This window comes from Tursiops truncatus, chromosome 11 (genome assembly GCF_011762595.2).
Source record: "Tursiops truncatus isolate mTurTru1 chromosome 11, mTurTru1.mat.Y, whole genome shotgun sequence".
NCBI lineage: Eukaryota > Metazoa > Chordata > Mammalia > Artiodactyla > Delphinidae > Tursiops > Tursiops truncatus.
Window position 1 is genome coordinate 86,568,810 of NC_047044.1, and position 17,838 is coordinate 86,586,647.

At 39.0% G+C, this 17,838-nt stretch overlaps 1 long non-coding RNA gene and 1 other non-coding gene across 2 annotated transcripts in view; one reads left to right on the forward strand and one right to left on the reverse strand.

Annotated features, from left to right (window-relative positions):
• Positions 1–17,838, reverse strand: part of LOC117314279 (uncharacterized) — a 305,123-nt gene that overhangs the window by 133,903 nt on the left and 153,382 nt on the right. The window lies entirely within an intron of this gene.
• On the forward strand, positions 3,194–3,296 carry LOC117314335 (U6 spliceosomal RNA). The gene has a single exon (XR_004529087.1). It is a non-coding gene; the product is annotated as a U6 spliceosomal RNA (small nuclear RNA).

Here is a 17,838-nt window from a genome sequence, read left to right on the forward strand (position 1 = left end):
GTGGTGTTCTAAGTTCCCAGCAATTAGATTTAGCTCAGAGCTGGTACAATTAAGTCCAAAGAGATCTGTGTATTTTTCAAGCTGTCCTAGTACACTAGGGAGGCTGGAGGACATGTTTGAGGTAGGCTGAAAAATGGCCCCTGACAATATATTCCACATCCCAATTCCCAGAACCTGTGAAAACAATGGCCCTCTGTATCCTCTGTAACCATGGGTTCTATATCCATGGGTTCTGCATTCACGGATGCAACCAACTGCAACTGAAAATATATTTTTTTAAATCCTGAAAGTCCCAAAAAGCAAAACTTGAATTTACTGCTCACTTGCAGCTACTTATGTAGCACTTACATTATATTTACAACTATATACATAGCATTTATATTGTATTAGCTATTATAAGTAATCTTAAGATGATTTAAAAGATGTACATAGGTTAGATCCAAATATGACACCGTTTTACATAAGGGTCTTGAGCATCCTCAGATTTTGGTATCTGCAGGGTTGGTGGGGATGGAATTAATCCACCACAGATACCAAAGGACAAATGTATCATCTTATACGGCAAAAGATGCAATCAAGTTAAGGCTCTTGAGAGGAAGAGTTTATCCTTATTTTTCTCATGGACCCTAAATGGAATCATAGGTATCCTTTTAAGAGAGAGGCAGAGGGAATTCTGAAACAAACATACATAGGAGAGAAAACAATGTGAAGATACAGCAAAGAGAGATTTTCTTTTAACATCTTTATTGGAGTATAATTGCTTTACAATGGTGTCTTAGTTTCTGCTTTATAACAAAGTGAATCAGCTATATATATATACATATATCCCAATATCTCCTCCCTCTTGTGTCTCCCTCCCACCCTCCCTATCCCACCCCTCTAGGTGGTCACGAAGCACCAAGCTCATCTCCCCGTGCTATGTGGCCGCTTCCCACTAGCTATCTATTTTACGTTTGGTAGTGTATATATGTCCATGCCACTCTCTCACTTCGTCCCAGCTTACCCTTCCCCCTCCCCGTGTGCTCAGGCCCATTCTCTATGTCTGCATCTTTATTCCTGTCCTGCCCCTAGGTTCTTCAAAACCATTTTTATTTTTAGATTCCATATATATGTGTTAGCATATGGTATTTGTTTTTCTCTTTCTGATTTACTTCACTCTGTATGACAAACTCTAGGTCCACCCACCTCACTACAAATAACTCAATTTCGTTTCTTTTTATGGCTGAGTAATATTCCATTGTATATATGTGCCACATCTTCTTTATCCACTCATCTGTCGATGGACACTTAGGTTGCTTCCATGTCCTGGCTATTGAAAATAGAGCTGCAATGAACATTGTGGCACATGACTCTTCGAATTATGGTTTTCTCAGGGTATATGCCCAGTAGTGGGATTGCTGGGTCATATGGTAGTTCTATTTTTAGTTTTTTGAGGAACCTCATACTGTTCTCCATAGTGGCTGTATCAATTTACATTCCCACCAACAGTGCAAGTGTGTTCCCTTTTCTCCACACCCTCTCCAGCATTTATTGTTTGTAGATTTTTTGATGTTGGACATTCTGACTGGTGTGAGGTGCTACCTCATTGTAGTTTTCATTTGCATTTCTCTAATGATTAGTGATGTTGAGCATTCTTTCATGTGTTTGTTGGCAATCTGTATATCTTCTTTGGAGAAATGTCTATTTAGGTCTTCTGCCCACTTTTGGATTGGGCTATTTGATTTTTTGATATTGAGCTGCATGGGTTGTTTGTAAATTTTGGAGATTAATCCTTTGTCAGTTGCTTCATCTACAAATATTTTATCCCATTCTGAGGGTTGTCTTTTTGTCTTGTTTATGGTTTCCTTTGCTGTGCAAAAGCTTTTAAGTTTCAGTAGGTCTCATTTGTTTATTTTTGTTTTTATTTCCATTTCTCTAGGTGGTGGGTCAAAAAGGATCTTGCTGTGATTTATGTCATATAGTGTTCTGCCTATGTTTTCCTCTAAGAGTTTGATAGTGTCTGGCCTTACATTTAGGTCTTTAATCCATTTTGAGTTTATTTCTTTGTATGGTGTTAGGGAGTGTTCTAATTTCGTTTTTTACATGTAGCTGTCCAGTTTTCCCAGCACCACTTATTGAAGAGGCTGTCTTTTCTCCATTGTATATTCTTGCCTCCTTTATCAAAAATAAGGTGACCATATGTGCATGGGTTTATCTCTGGGCTTTCTAACCTGTTCCATTGATCTATATTTCTGTTTTTGTGCCAGTACCATACTGTCTTGATTACTGTAGCTTTGTAATATAGTCTGAAGTCAGGGAGCCTGATTCCTCCAGCTCTGTTTTTCTTTCTCAAGATTGCTTTGGGTATTTGGAGTCTTTTGTGTTTCCATACACATTGTGAAATTTTTTGTTCTAGTTCTGTGAAAAATGCCATTGGTAGTTTGATAGGGATTGCAATGAAGCTCTAGATTGCTTTGGGCAATATAGTCATTTTCACAAGGTTGATTCTTCCAACCCAAGGACATGGAATATATCTCCATCTGTTTGTATCATCTTTAATTTCATTCATCAGTGCCTTATACTTTTCTGCATACAGGTCTTTTGTCTCCTTAGGTAGGTTTATTCCTAGGTGTTTTATTCTTTTTGTTGCAATGGTAAATGAGAGTGTTTCCTTAATTTCTCTTTCAGATTTTTCATCATTAGTGTATAGAAATGCAAGAGATTTCTGTGCATTAATTTTGTATTCTTCTACTTTACAAAATTCATTGATTAGCTCTAGTAGTTTTCTGGTAGCATCTATAGGATTCTCTATGTATAGTATCATGTCATCTGCAAACAGTGACAGCTTTACTTCTTCTTTTCCAATTTGGATTCCTTTTTTTTCTTTTTCTTCTCTGATCAGCAAAGAGAGATTTGAAGATGCTGGCTATGTGGCCAAAAGCAAAGGAATTATAGCCACAGAAGCTGAAACAGGCAAGGAACAGATTTTTCCTGTCAAGCCTCTGGAGTGAGCACAACCCTGGCAGCACCTTGATTTAGGCCCTAGTGAAACTAATTTTGGACCTCTGGCCTCCAGAACTGTGAGAGGATAAATTTCTGCTGTTTTAAGCCACCATATTTGTGGTAATTTGTTACAGCAACCACAGGAAACTAATATACAATCCATTATTACATCCATAAATACAGCAAATGTATTTTCTAAAATATTGGCTGAGTGATTGCTTCAGCAGCACATATACTAAAATTGGAACAATACAGAAATTAGCATGGCCCCTGACAAGGATGACATGGAAATACATGAAGCTTTCCACATTTTTAATGCATATTCAGATGTTAACAAAAAATTCAAAAGAATGAAGAAAATTATTAGCTGAAATGGAAAATGAAAATAAAAAGCCTAAATGTCAAATATATAGGTTTTGTCAAATAATTTATAGTAACATGAAAGGATATAAGGCAAAAATGAAAAGAATAAATCTAAAGAAATAGGGGGAAAATCTTCCTTAATTAAGACATCGCTGTATCAAGGCCAACGTCCTTTTCTGAGAGCTTCATCATTACTGCCTGATGATCCACAGGATGACAATAAAATAGGAGGCATCCTAACTATACTTAGATATAAAATGAGGTGGAATGATCATGGAATGGTGATAAGAACACTAGTTTTTCGGGATGTAAATGAATGAGACACAGGAAAATGGTTGTTGAGACATAGATAGGAAGAATCACCAATTTGAGAAACATCGGAATGACTAGAGGTACAGATAGCTTCCAGAGGGAATTCTGATTTAATTTGCATTCAGCAAGCAGCTCATGACAGCCTCATGTACTTTTCCACTATAACACATCCAAGACAGTGGTTCTCAGACTTTGGTTGGAATCAGAATCATCTAAGAACTTGGTATAAACCCAAAGGCTCAGGCCTACCCTCTTCAACAAGCCTGCTCTACTGTGTTCATCATGAGTTCTCCAGCATTTGAGAACCAGGGATCAGGGAAAATACACAAAAGGCAAACTTTAATGTCATTGGCAGCTATGATTAATCCCCCAAGAATGTAACAGAAAACTTAATTCTTTTCCCTCACTACCCATTCAGATCTGTCCTCTGAGGCTAATTCTAAGCAGAAATCTAAGCAGATCCCATGACTTTTCTGATCACTCTCAGAAAATAAAAAGTTCTCTGGCCACCTTTAGTCACAAAACATTTAATTTTGATATTTAAATGATCACTCCCAAGTGATACTCCAGACTCCATACTTCATTTAAAACTCCTCCCCTCCCCGCTCAGGCTAAGGAGTAGGTAGGAAACCTAGCGTGGGGAGGTTTCTAGTTCCCTCCTTCTCATTCACTGCCCTTTATCCCATCAGCAGGCTGGCTCTAGAGCTTCCAGATTTCGAGGAGACATATTAGAGAGAGGTAAGGCCCAAGAAAGTTCTCTCTCGCTTTTTTTTTTTTTTCTTTTTGCGGTACGTGGGCCTCTCACTGTTGTGGTCTCTCCCGTTGCGGAGCACAGGCTCCGGACGCGCAGGCTCAGCGGCCATGGCTCACGGGCCCAGCCGCTCCGCAGCATGTGGGATCTTCCCGGACCGGGGCACGAACCCGTGTCCCCTGCATCGGCAGGCGGACTCTCAACCACTGCGCCACCAAGGAAGCCCGAAAGTTCTCATTTAATAGTCACCAGTATAATCTGGCACTGGTTTTCCCTGGCTTGGCTGGAATCTAAGGCTGATTCTTTCTCCTGGAGTGTGCTTGTACTTTCTATGGAGCCCTGTCACTGGCAGTGGGATCCCCCACTGTTGCTCTCTTAACACAGGTGAGGTCTCCTCTGCCTGGACATCTATGACTTCACCCTGAATTTCTGAGGCCAATTCCATTCTCTCAAGCGCCTAACGCCCTCCAAGGTAGCTCCACTTATATCTCTCTCTTCCATGTGGCCCTCAAGAGTCCCCAGGAAGCCCGAATGAATTCTTCCTTCCAAAGACTTCTGGCAACGGCAAGCTGTTCCTAAAGCAGCCAGACTTCAGGCTTTTCTAGCAAGAGTATCAGTGCCCCAGACCCCCACACACCAGGCAATCTCTTTAAAGGGCCCCCTTGAATCCCCTCTCATTCGGCTTGAGGGGAAATGGAAGAGACATTTCATAGCACTCCAAATCAAATGATCTCTACTTAAAAGACATACAACTGAAACAAAACAGCATGGAAGAGTAAAACAGAAAAAAATGGGTGACAGTGCATTAGGAAGCATCGAGAAAAATGAGACAAGCAGCTATATTAATTTGAACAAAGTAGAACAGAAAGTAGATTTAAGCACGGACAAAAGAGGGTCATGAAAATAATAAGAGGTAAAACTCATAAAATGTATCAAAATACATGAAGAAAAATTCTTGGCATTTAGTGATAATTTGACATAGGCATAATTTAACACACATTTCTCAGCCCTTAACCAATTTTATAGAATACATATGATGATATAAAAAAATTAGAATAATAGAATTCAGAATTTTATATATATCAAATTTTGTAAACCTTTCAATAGAAAGTTAACCAGTGCACATGACCCTTCAAAAACAATATATACCCTGTGAAAAAAAAAAAGTCCAAAGTGTCAAAAATATGCTACCTATAGTCTCTCTCTACAAAAGAATAAAACTAGATATTTACAGAAGAAATAGTAAAGAAGGATCCTAACTATTTAAAAATTCAAAACCATCCTCTGAAATACTGGACCAAAAAAAAATCTACAATTATAAACTATTTAGGAACTAATGATAATGAATGATCTATACCCAAAATGCACAGGAGATGGTCATGGCAATGCTCAAAGGTAATTTTATATTTTAAAATAGAAATTTAAAATAGTTTTAAATGAGTTATTTGTCCTTTATCATAATCTTAAATTCATGTATTTGGGAAAAATCCATAGAAGTCTAGGGAAAGAAAATATTAATAATTTTGAGCCTTTGGACTATGATGCTGAAAAAGAAAAAATACCTACCTTTTAATTTATTAAAAAATACTGGCTGCTTAATTTATGCTTGGCATTTTTCTATACATAAAATAGTGAACAAGTCACAGGTCTTGTCCTCAAGAAATTTAGTCAGTAGAGAATGAAGTCATTAGATAACTAGAATACAGGAAGTACCAGGAGTTCTTTGATAGTAGTAAGTCCAATACACGGGGCCAGGGAGTAGGTAGCTGCACCATCTACAAGCCATAAGGTGACAGTGAAGGTCTTATGAGGGACCGGATACACAAACGAAGTCCTGAGAGTAAAAGGCATTATCCATCAGGGAGAGGAGTGTGGTCAGCACAGAGAGAAGCATGTGGAAGGAGAGAGAACAGAGTGCATTAGGAGAACTGAAAATATTCAACACTGATAGACAGCAAATGATGAAATTTGCTCTTGGAGAGGGGAGCCTGGACCCTATCCTGGAAAACCTCACAGGAAATGTTAGGGAATTTCAACTTCATCCTGAGAAGGGATGAAAGTAGGGGTGTGACATAAGAAGAGATACATTTTAGACATATGGCAGGATGGGGGTATGGCACGCTATCCTCTCCTTTCTAGGGTGAAACCCATGCCACACTAGGAGCAAAGGGGCTCAGGAATCTAGTTAGTAGAGCCAGGCATAGATGGGAGATGAGGTCAAGCACGGAAATGGACACTGAAAACCCAAAATGATGCACAGGGAGCCAGAAACTGAATACTAACAAATACTGACTTCTTAAAAAACAGGAGATCCAAAAGTGAAGGGCAAAGTAAAAGCAGCCAGAGAGAAGGGCACAAAGGAAGGATACCAAACAAAAGGAGAGTGGAGGTGCAATACTAGAACATCAACAGAGACATTATAAACTATCAGAACTGAGAAAATTGGCAAAGCCTCCATTGGTAATATTAGGGAGAATAATTTCAGTAGAGAGTTGCACCACACTTCTACTGGATTTCCTTTATGGTCAATTGGCAAGCTACCGTTTAGAAACTGGCCATTCAGTCCTACTATGTAACTTTAATTCTCCAGTCAGTTAAAAACGCATATTATACTCCCATTCCCAAGATGCCCAGGTAGGCTGAATGCAAATGCTTAGAATCCAGGTTGTGATTCCTTGGAATCACAGAGCAGTGGTTACTCTACATAAGGACTTTCAACAAAACAAAACAAAAGCTTTATGGGAAGCTTCAGAGTAATCTCGCAAGTGGATCATTAATTTGAATAATACTGGAAGCTTTTAATAAAATAATGTTAATTTCCTTAATGTCATTTCTAGCAATGATGGTGACATCATATCAAATTATAACCAAAGCAGTATATGTTAGAAGTGAAAGACTTGAATCCAAAATGTGAATTATGGGAATGTATGAAATTGCATCATAAAGTTCTTAGCGGGTGTGATTAGTGAAACATCACTTTCTCTCCACAGATTAGGAAATCTCTTCCCAGCACCACTGAGCCCTTCTGATTCCATCAATTTGGTTACGGATTATTTCCCAACATCCATCGATGGCAACCACTAATATGTTTCTCCATGGTATTTTAAAAGTAATCTTAAGGATAAAGTGGAATGGAAATGAGTCATCTGCGCTTGCTGTAACAATCGGCCAATTCAAAGTGTTAAGCGCCAGCTCTGTTATTACGAATATCACATAAAGTAAATCAACTGCCAAAACTGATTATGTTGATACACTCATAGATGAAGTGAGAATTTGCAGAATTTCAGTAAATTGAAGTTCTAGGATTAAATTTGCATCTAATTAGCTTTTCAGTCATTTATTCAATCAATCATACACCAAATATTTATTGAGCATCTACTATGTGCCAGGTCCTGTTCCAGGCGCAGGGAGTAGAGTGAACAAAACAGACAAAATCGTATTCTCAGTGATCATCGTCGTGTTGCTTTCTCTAAGTATTCATTTCTGAAATAAGAAAAATTCATTACGCGTGAAATTTTGAAGAGGTGTATGTTCTTTGAAAGCTTTGGAAACGCATCTGTGATATATTTTTTCCCTTTTTCCCAAATCCATTTAAAAGATTTATCATCTCTGAGAAAAAAATGAAATAATGTTTCTCTTTTGAAGGCAAAGGGTCTTTAATAAAATTTGTTTATTGTTTATGAGAAAGAATTCTAAAAACAGCACAGAATTGTTTTTAAAAACTTTTTTAAAAATTATAATTTTAAATTTGGACTCTGTCAGCCAAATACTTGATTCACCAGCCACCTGAATATTGGAAAACTCAATAATCTCCAGATGTTTTTCAATTACACCAAGAATAAGACAAAGTACACGTCAACTTTTGCAACTTTCACAGCTCCCTCCTAATGCTTTTGTTCTGCTTACATATTTTGGAGAATTATTCATCCTTTTGCATATTCATGAGTGGTGTCATATAAAGATATGGCAGAATTGAGAGCTTTTCATAACGTTTTCATTTACTCACAAGATAAACTCATAAACTTCTGTGATTTTCTTCTTTAAATTCCACAGCTACTTCATTAAATTTCCTGAAATTTCATGACTCTGTTACAGGCCAGGTCATATATTTTATTGTGACTTGCTGCAGAAAATTTTTACATTCTATGTAAGTTGATCCTCATCATTTTTTCTACTTTGATGAAATTTAGGAGCTTTTAATTAGGATATATTTTGACATTTTCAGTGGGTCTCATATAGACTTAAATTGTTCTTTCCTTACAGCTTTCTCATAATATATTATTAAATAAGTTGAGGAAGTGATCTCATTTACCGTGTTGATTTTTTTTTTCATTTAGTATCGACTATATTCCCCTTGGTAGGAATCTACCTGTAATTCATATATTGAAATATTTCTTGTCTTTCATTCTAATGTAATCAATCAATCATCTGATAACTCAACAAACATGTATTTAACCCTTACTTTGTTGGAGGCAGTCTTCTAGGTGCCAAGAATATAACAGTGAACAACATAATTCCTGCCCTCATACAGCTATTATGCCCTCCTAAGAGTAAACTTTTTTAATGAAATGTATTCTTTTAAAGATAAAATTTAGTTGCACTCTTTTATTCAACCTCTTCTGAGTAAAGGTTCGGTCCTTTATGAGCACAGTTTTCCCACAAAATAGACTTTAAAATCACAATAATTTAAAGTATATTTCATATCTTTCTTGTATTTTATTTTTCCAGGGCTCTCTTTCCAACACCTTGTGTTATAAACGGCTCTTCTTATAACTAAATTGTTTGGTAAAATCATTGGCACAAACAGCAGAATGCTCTATAGTTTTACCGTTGAAAATATGAATATCAATGGTTTTTTTTTTTTTTTTGCGGTACGCAGGCCTCTCACTGTTGCGGCCTCTCCCGTTGTGGAGCACAGGCTCCGGACGCGCAGGCTCAGCGGCCATGGATCACGGGCCCAGCCGCTCCGCGGCATGTGGGATCCTCCCGGACCGGAGCACGAACCCGCGTCCCCTGCATCAGCAGAAGGACTCTCAATCACTGCGCCACCAGGGAAGCCCTCAATGTTTTTAAACACTCAGTATTGTACCTTTATGTGTGAGATAATTTGGGTTGATAATTTTGTGGCTGAGATTGCAAGTTGTCCCCAACATACATTTCACTCCCTCTTCCTTCATAGTTGAAGCTTGCCCTTTTTGGGTTCTTCTTTTTCACTGGCTGGACCATAGACCAGACACTGAAGCTTAATCAACCATATGCGACCATGAAGTGGAAGCGACCATATGGTGTCTATGGCCCAGCAGCAAGAGAGAAGGCATTTGGATCCCTAATGATTATGCAGGTATCATGCCAGCCCTGGACAGGTTGCACTCAGATTCTGTTTGCCTGAAAGAGAAAACCCCTGTGTTGCTCACAACATTGTCATTTGCGAATTTCTGTCAGTTGCAGACAAATCTAATCCTATGTGATGCATAGTCCATAATGTATTTTCATAAATTTAATGGTCTTTGCTAGATCCTATATAATTCTGACCACCCTGATTATTTACTGAAGATGATGAAAATTTCAGCTATGTCACATGACTGTTACTGACAACAGCATGATTCCCCAGTTCAACGCCTGGAGATTTTTGTGAAAAACGAAAGCACAACCATTTTTGACATCATTTTCACATAATCATAGATACCTAGAAGAAGGAAAAAAACAACCAAATGAACCATGTGCAAAATAGCAAATGACTGGTGATGATAAACATATTTGTATGAATAAAGGCAAAATTAGGAAAGTGAAACCACAGACAAACACGTTGGTACAGGCAGCTATCACCAAGCAGGCAGGGAAAAGACGCAACTAGAGTGTTTGATTAGTTAAGTCACATTAAGTTGCCCACAACCTTTACTTATTTTTATCAAATAGGATGTTGAGAAAATGTTCACTTTGTAAAATCACAGTAAAAATTGTGACTTGTGTTTCACAATTTGTGTAACGGAGTTAATGTAATTGTTGCCATTTTATCACTTTTCTCAGAGTTAAATTTTGCCTCCCCTCACTTTTCCGGGAAATCAGGATTCACATATTCCCCACTCTTCCTTTTTTCCCCCCTCTGCTTGGTGCTGTCTTAGACATGAAATTGTACAAGGGGTTCCCCTTCATTTTCTAACCAAGCGCTTGTACATTAAATACTAGATCCATCATGTGTCATGCAACTATCACATGATGCTGATTATTTTGCCAAATTCCAGGGATTTACAACCACTGCTTAATTGCTTGAGAGCATTTTTAATCCAGGGTGGTTAACATTACTTCAACGGGGACATCATTTAACTGGCAACACTGTAGGATTACAAGCAAAAGCAAGCCTTGCACCAGAGACATCAAGTCTACCAAAAAAATAAATAAAAGAGAACGAAACCATCAAGTTTTAAAAGCTGATGTGAAAAGTGCCTTATTTAATTCAAATAAACGACTATAAAATAATACTTTAAAACATGTAAATTAAGAGCCAAGCACCTAAAAGTGAAGATAACATCTAGCTGAGAGAGATAGTTTATATTCTGTTGGATGGTGGGATTAAATAACACGAAGACTCAAAATATACCTATGTATAAAGAGATTGGTTCCCAAAACAATTTTGAAATATTTACACCATCTCTAAGGGAATGGCTGGAATACGAACAAAGTACCCTATTTAAAAGAGCTTGAAAGAGCATATCTATTGTCGCAATTAATTTATTACCTGACGTGTTGAAGAAATTACAAATGCAGAAGTCTATGGTACTAGATAAGTCTAGACCAGAAATTATATTACAATTTTTGATTATCAATAAACAAAACTGTTTAAGAGATTCACATGAGGGAAAAAAAAAGCTTTTAGTTTGGACGCAACTGAGCAAAAGTACAGCCCAAACTTTTTTTTTTAGCAAGACAAAATAGAAGTTCAAGTTACATATTAAATCTTGATTTTGACTCAAAATTTTGGGAGGTTTTAATAGACTGCTAAAGCAGCATAGCAAGTGTCATACCCTGATACCACATTAACTAACAATATGGTCAGAAACCCATTTATTCCATAAATGCAAAGTATTAAAGTTTTACTGACTTTATTTTAGCTTTCACTACTTTCATTAACTTTATTTTTTTTTAACTGTGCACAACTCAGTACACAGAGGTATGTATGGAATTGCTTATTGGTAGTACGGTATTGTGAAAAGTGGTTAGTCAGACTGTCCTGGGTTCAAATCAAGGTCTTTGCCATCTGTAAGATTTCGAACAAATTGTTCATCTCCACTTAATTTTGTTCATCTCGCCTTAATTTTTTTAAATAAGAAGAATAATATTTCCTTCATAAAGTCATGCGAGGAAGAGCTTATAAGGCTCAGAGTCTCAAATGAGAAGTGGGCACAAAAGTCAACTCTAGCCTCACTTACTCTCACTTGCTTACTTTCTTTTATGTCTTTGAGCAGCAGCCAGGGAAGAAAAAATAAGAAGACACATTTCTGGATGAATTGCTAACTTCTTCCCTCTCTTTATCCACCAGTGTTCTTGATACACTGCAAGGAAACTTAAGGAATTCGAAAAATCTTATTTTCCATGTCAGAAGCTATTACATCATCCTACTTGCAACAACATTTGCTAATCTTCTCCAGGTGTGATGAACTCTTGGGCCAACTAGAAGAAACGTCATAGGCTTGGAAAGCTAGAAAAGGACACACATTTAAGTTTTACAAAGTATTACCTCCATCACAACAATAAAGAAGGAAATGCAGAGTGATTGAGTTGGAAGGACAGGAGGTAATATGGCTATGCTTTTCAAAGGATATCCAGTCAAACAATGGGGAGGAAATGGTATTATCTGGATCCAAAGCGCTTGCCAAGCAGACCTTGGCAGACACGGTGAATCAGTCCCTTATTAGATCTGTCTGTCTCAGCTGCACCCTGTGCTTTAGAGTTTAGATACATCTACTCCTCCCACAGTCACAATGAAAAAAATCTATAAAAAGAGGCTATTTAACAGTTAGTGAGATTCCCTGGGATGTGCCCATGAATAATCTCCTTCAATTCTTCAGTTTCCTCCCAATACGTTGGAAGAGTGTCTACATCTAAGTTACAGTTTTTTAATTTTAAAAATGAATTACATATTAGGTTCTGCATTACTATGAGCTTCACTACTCTTTATGGAGAACTGATATCCAGTTCAAACCAGCAGCCTCACTGATTTAACGTCACATGGCCCTATATGGTTGACAGGAGATCGTTTACACCAATGCTTTCTTATTCTGTTTGAGGAATATCAGAGATTTATGAATTCAATTGAGAAAATTTTGATCTCTAACCATAATTTTTTTTTTTTTTTTTTTTTTTTTGCGGTACGCGGGCCTCTCACTGTTGTGGCCTCTCCCGTTGAGGAGCACAGGCTCCAGACGTGCAGGCCCAGCTGCCACGGCTCACGGGCCCAGCCGCTCCGCGGCATGTGGGATCCCCCCAGTCCGGGGCACAAACCCACGTCCCCTGCATCAGCAGGCGGACTCTCAACCACTGCGCCACCAGGGAAGCCCTCTAACCATACTTTTTAAACACCTTCCGAAAATCAATTAGCTCATTTTCAATTAATTAAACCCATGAAACCATGAAAAGCATTAATCTTGATCATATCTCAAGAAGCTGATACACTTCAAGAAGCTGATTTTTGGCTTCCACATGTCTTCTCTTATAACATTAATCTCTACCCTGCTGTTCTAAATATTAATGTTCATATTTAAAGGTAGAGGCACATACATCTTAAAATGTGTTTTAAAATTTAACCTGTGAAATCAATGTTTTAAAGATTATATTATGTCACAGTAAAATGTTTATTTTGCCCATGGAGCAGTTCCAATATGACACTAAGAACATTTAGCATTTGAGCAAACCAAGTCTTGTAAAGAATGCTCATATTATCTTCAAGCTTCCTGGAAAGCATAGCCTTCTGGCTCCCTTTTCAGACGCAAGTGATAGCTTCTTAAGCATTATTCTTAGAGAAATGACTTTTCTTGACTCCCTTTTTGATCCCAGCTCTGGAGAGATAAAGATGCATCTTACCCTAGTATACCCGGGTCATACCTTTACCAGATCGCAAAGCCCAGGTAAGACCCATATGTGTCCCAGTGTGTTACCTTCCATCTAAAAAACCAGCTATCAACCCCTCCACCCTCAATGTGCTTCTTCTGAGGGAATAAAAAGAAGGTGAGATGGTAAGGGTGGCCACTGCTGGATGCTTTAAGTGGGCAAGTGACCTTCAATGGGTTGCAGTAGCATAAAAGAACACTGGATTGGGCTTCCCTGGTGGCGCAGTGGTTGAGAGTCCACCTGCCGGTGCAGGGGACATGGGTTCGTGCCCCGGTCAGGGAAGATCCCACATGCCACGGAGTGGCTGGTTCCGTGAGCCATGGCCGCTGAGCCTGCGCGTCCAGAGCCTGTGCTCCACAATGGGAGAGGCCACAACAGTGAGAGCCCCGCGTGCCGCAAAAAAAAAAAAAAAAAAAAAAAGAACACTGGATTAGCACTGAAAGGAGAAGAAAACCTAAATTCTCCCAACAACATTTATTCCCTAGCTATGTGACTCTTCTAGTCTCAGTTGGTTCTTATGCAAGGACAGAAAGCCATATCATCACTGGTGACATCCTAAAAGCTAGCAGAGGGTACAACAAGAACATCTAGAAGGGCAATGATTCAGACCGGGGAAGGGGAATGGACTTTAAGAAGTCTTTATTCCAGAGACACAGGACTCAGTTGAGTGATGAAGATGTTGGAACAGACAGAAGAGATGGTATATGTGCAGCGTTACTGTGAGGATTAACAAGGTGATAGCCAAAACGATTATCCTCAGTGCTTGGTGCTCAACATCAATTCTTTCTCTCCTTAATCCAACAAGACAGAGTTTGCTTTTGATAAACGTGCTACCAACCTCATTCTTAGCGCACAAAAGAGCACCTTAGAATTATGGGAAAGCGTGGTCAGGGCCAGCTTTATGGGCATATAATCTGTGCTGTTGAACAGAACCCCACACTCACAAGGGTCCTGAGCTTGGCTCAATGTTCTGCTGTCGCCGTCTTGAAATTCTTAATAATTTTGAACAACGTACCCCACATTTTCACTTTGCACTGGGTCCCACACATTATGTAGTCAGTCCTGGGTATGGTATCAGACAATCTGGATTTGTGTTGATCAGACCGATTTACATCCTGGTTTTCTTACTTCCTAACTTCATGAGCTTCTTGAGTTTCTTTTTCTACAGCTTTAAAATGGAAATATCAATTAAACCAATGCATTTGTGGGGATCAAATGAATTAGGACTGGAAAACTAATTTTTATTCTGTAAAGTATTGCAGAAATCAGTATGCAATCGGTTAGCTACTGAGACCCTTGTGTATAAAGTTACTATTTTGAGTGACTTTAAATATCTGGAAATTAGTACATGACTACTGCGCTTGCCTCTCTTTTCTTTTTCTTCCTTCTCCTTGTTTCCTTTTCAGTTGATCTCACACTATATGCCAAATACTTCACATAGTGCTGAAAATGTAGGTCCAGGAAGACAGAGGTCCTTCCCTCAACGAGTTTGTACTGATATAGAGGAAAAAGAAATATAAACTAACAATGATAGTGAATTGTAACAGGTATGTCATAGAGATACAATGAGAAGTGATTCAGATAAGGGAAGTGATGTGGGTGGAGATGGCTCAGGGACGTCTTTCCCAAAAGAGTTGACACTAAGAGAGGGGAAAGATTCAGATGCAGGAAGGAGGCATCGGGAGAAAGAGAAAATGCATGTGGAGTCATAAAAGCTTGAAACACATGTTGCTTATGGAGAAGCAAAAGTAGTTCTATCAATCTGTGCAAAAGATGTACATGGAGAAGTGGAGGATGCTAAACAAGATAGACAAAGGCTGGAGGCAAAGATATTAAGGGATAAACCAGAATTTTAATTTCATCCTGAACTTTCCTTGAAAATTATAGGAAGGTAATGAAAGTAGAGATACGGTCAGATATATGCTTTAGGAAGATGTGCAAAGATGAATGATAATGGAACCTGAAGGGAAAACCTTTCCTAGAATAGCTCATATCTTGGGCAAAGGTAAGAATTATATGTGGAAGCACAGCTGACTCTGCTGATGCTCTACAGTGGAAATTCAGAGCAAGCTTCAGGCCCTCAAGGAAGATTTTATTGAGCAACTGTTCCAGCGCAGGTACTCTGTTATATCCAGAGAATACAGAGATAACTAAGAGGCTCCCTCTTCTCAAGAAAGGTAGAAAGCAATGTAGGGAGTACAGTGAGGGTGCTATACGCATGATATTGAGAACAGATGAGGTGCCCCTAACCTTCCTAGGGACATAGGTAGTCTTTCCCGAAGACCTGACACGAAGTTTCAGAGGAATCTCCTGAACTGAGATTTACAGGATCAAAGGGGTTAATCAGACATGGCATAAGGTTAAGTTAGAGAAAGAAAATGTTCTAAGCAAAGGAGGTAACGTATGAGAAGTGAGAATTTATACTGACCATGTACAGCCTTGTCTAGGGGAGAGGTGATAAGGTACTGAACCAGGACAGTGACTATAGGGACAGAAGATAAAAAGAGAAGCCCGATTTATGAAATGTTTAGGAAGTATTGGCAGGACTCGGTTATTATTTGGATGTGGGCAGTGGCGGGAGGAGGGATGCAGTTCTACTCACAACACTTCTGACACCAAAAGTGTGCTCTTTTTTTCCCCCACACCAATCAATTCTTCAACTCTCTGAACACCAGCTGGGGGTCCTATAAGTTACTTGTGACACCTGGAGATAGTGCAGACCCCTCAGGTTAAAGGCTCAGTCCCACGAGGCTGTACCCCATTTTAGACACCAGTCACAAGTCCAAGCTTCTGACCCTTCTGATCAACAAGCTATAAATCAAGGGTTCCCACGACCCCCTCCCAACATTTGATGATTTGCTCATAGAACCCGGGAGAAGTTGACTTACTATTATGTGTTGATTATTACAACTCAGGAACAGGCAAATAAAAGAGATGCATGGGCGAGGGATGGGGGCAAGGACACAGAGCCTTCAGGCTCTCTGGGAACACTCCACCCTCTCAGCACCACAAGAGGTTCACCAAACTGAAAGCTCTCTGAATCCTGTTGTCTAGGGGCATGACGGAGGTTCCATTACGTAGGCATCATCAGTTACATCACTGGCGGTAGGTGATTAACTCTATCTCTAACCCCTCTCCCCTCTCAGAGGTTGGAGAGGAAGTGGGGATGCTGAAAGTTCCGATCTTCTAATCATGTGGTTGGTTCCTCCGGCAATCAGCCACCATCCTGACGCTATCCAGCGGTCCACCAAGAGTCACTGCACTAGCATAAACTCAGGTGTGGCTGAAAGGAGCTGGTCATGAATAACAAAGATGCTCCTCTCACTGCTCTCAGGAAATTCCAAGAGTTTCAAGAGCCCCATCTGTACCAGGAACCAGAGAAAAAGACCAAATATGTCCTTATTATATCGCAGTATCACAGGGCAGGGTGGGGAGGAGATTACTTTGCCATCTTGCCTTTTTCACTCCCTAACGCCAACAACCACAAATAATTTCCCAAACTATTAGTTTAGGTAAGTTCTTTTCCTCCCCAGGTTGTACTTTAGGAAGAGGAACTATGATTTAAATCTATAATCACCTACAAATTTATATATCTCTAGTCACATTTATCTTGAAATCCCAGCATAACCTTGGTTGTTCAAGGGTAGCTCTAGGGAGTTCCCCGGTGGTCCAGTGGTTAAGATTCCACCTTCCAATACAGTGGGCACGGGTTCCATCCCTGGCTAGGGAACTAAGACCCCACATGCCACATGGTGAGACCAAAAAAAAAAAAAAGGTAGCTCTAGACATAATCGTGGACAAACACAACCTTTTGTCAAACAACTCCTTGCTATTAACTTGAGACATCATATGTAAGGCATGAAGGCATCTCCTTTCTCAGAACAATTTCAAGGGGTTCCACTGTGGAATCGCAGAATTTCAGGGCTGGAAAGCATCTTGTTACAAAACCCAAATATTTGGGACACTCTGCAATTTAAGCTGTATCCACATTTTCATGAAACCAAGAGGCTAAAGAGCAAGGGTCACTTGCTTTGACAAGTTTATCTTCAATTCCTGGTTCTGAGAAATAAGATTTTGAGAAGCTGGGAATAAAAATACGTGACTACTGATTTCACAGCTCCCTGCATTTTCAAATTCACTTTCCTACTTTGTCAAACAACTGTCAAATCAAGGTTGATTTTTTTTTCCTCCTCATTTAAATGTCTCTCATGCTTTCTGATATGAGAATCATGCTAAAATGAAATTAGTCACTGTTTGTTCTCATTTTGCCTAGCTTTTTTGACAGGAAAGAATAATATAGCCTAAAAGGAATACACACTCAAATG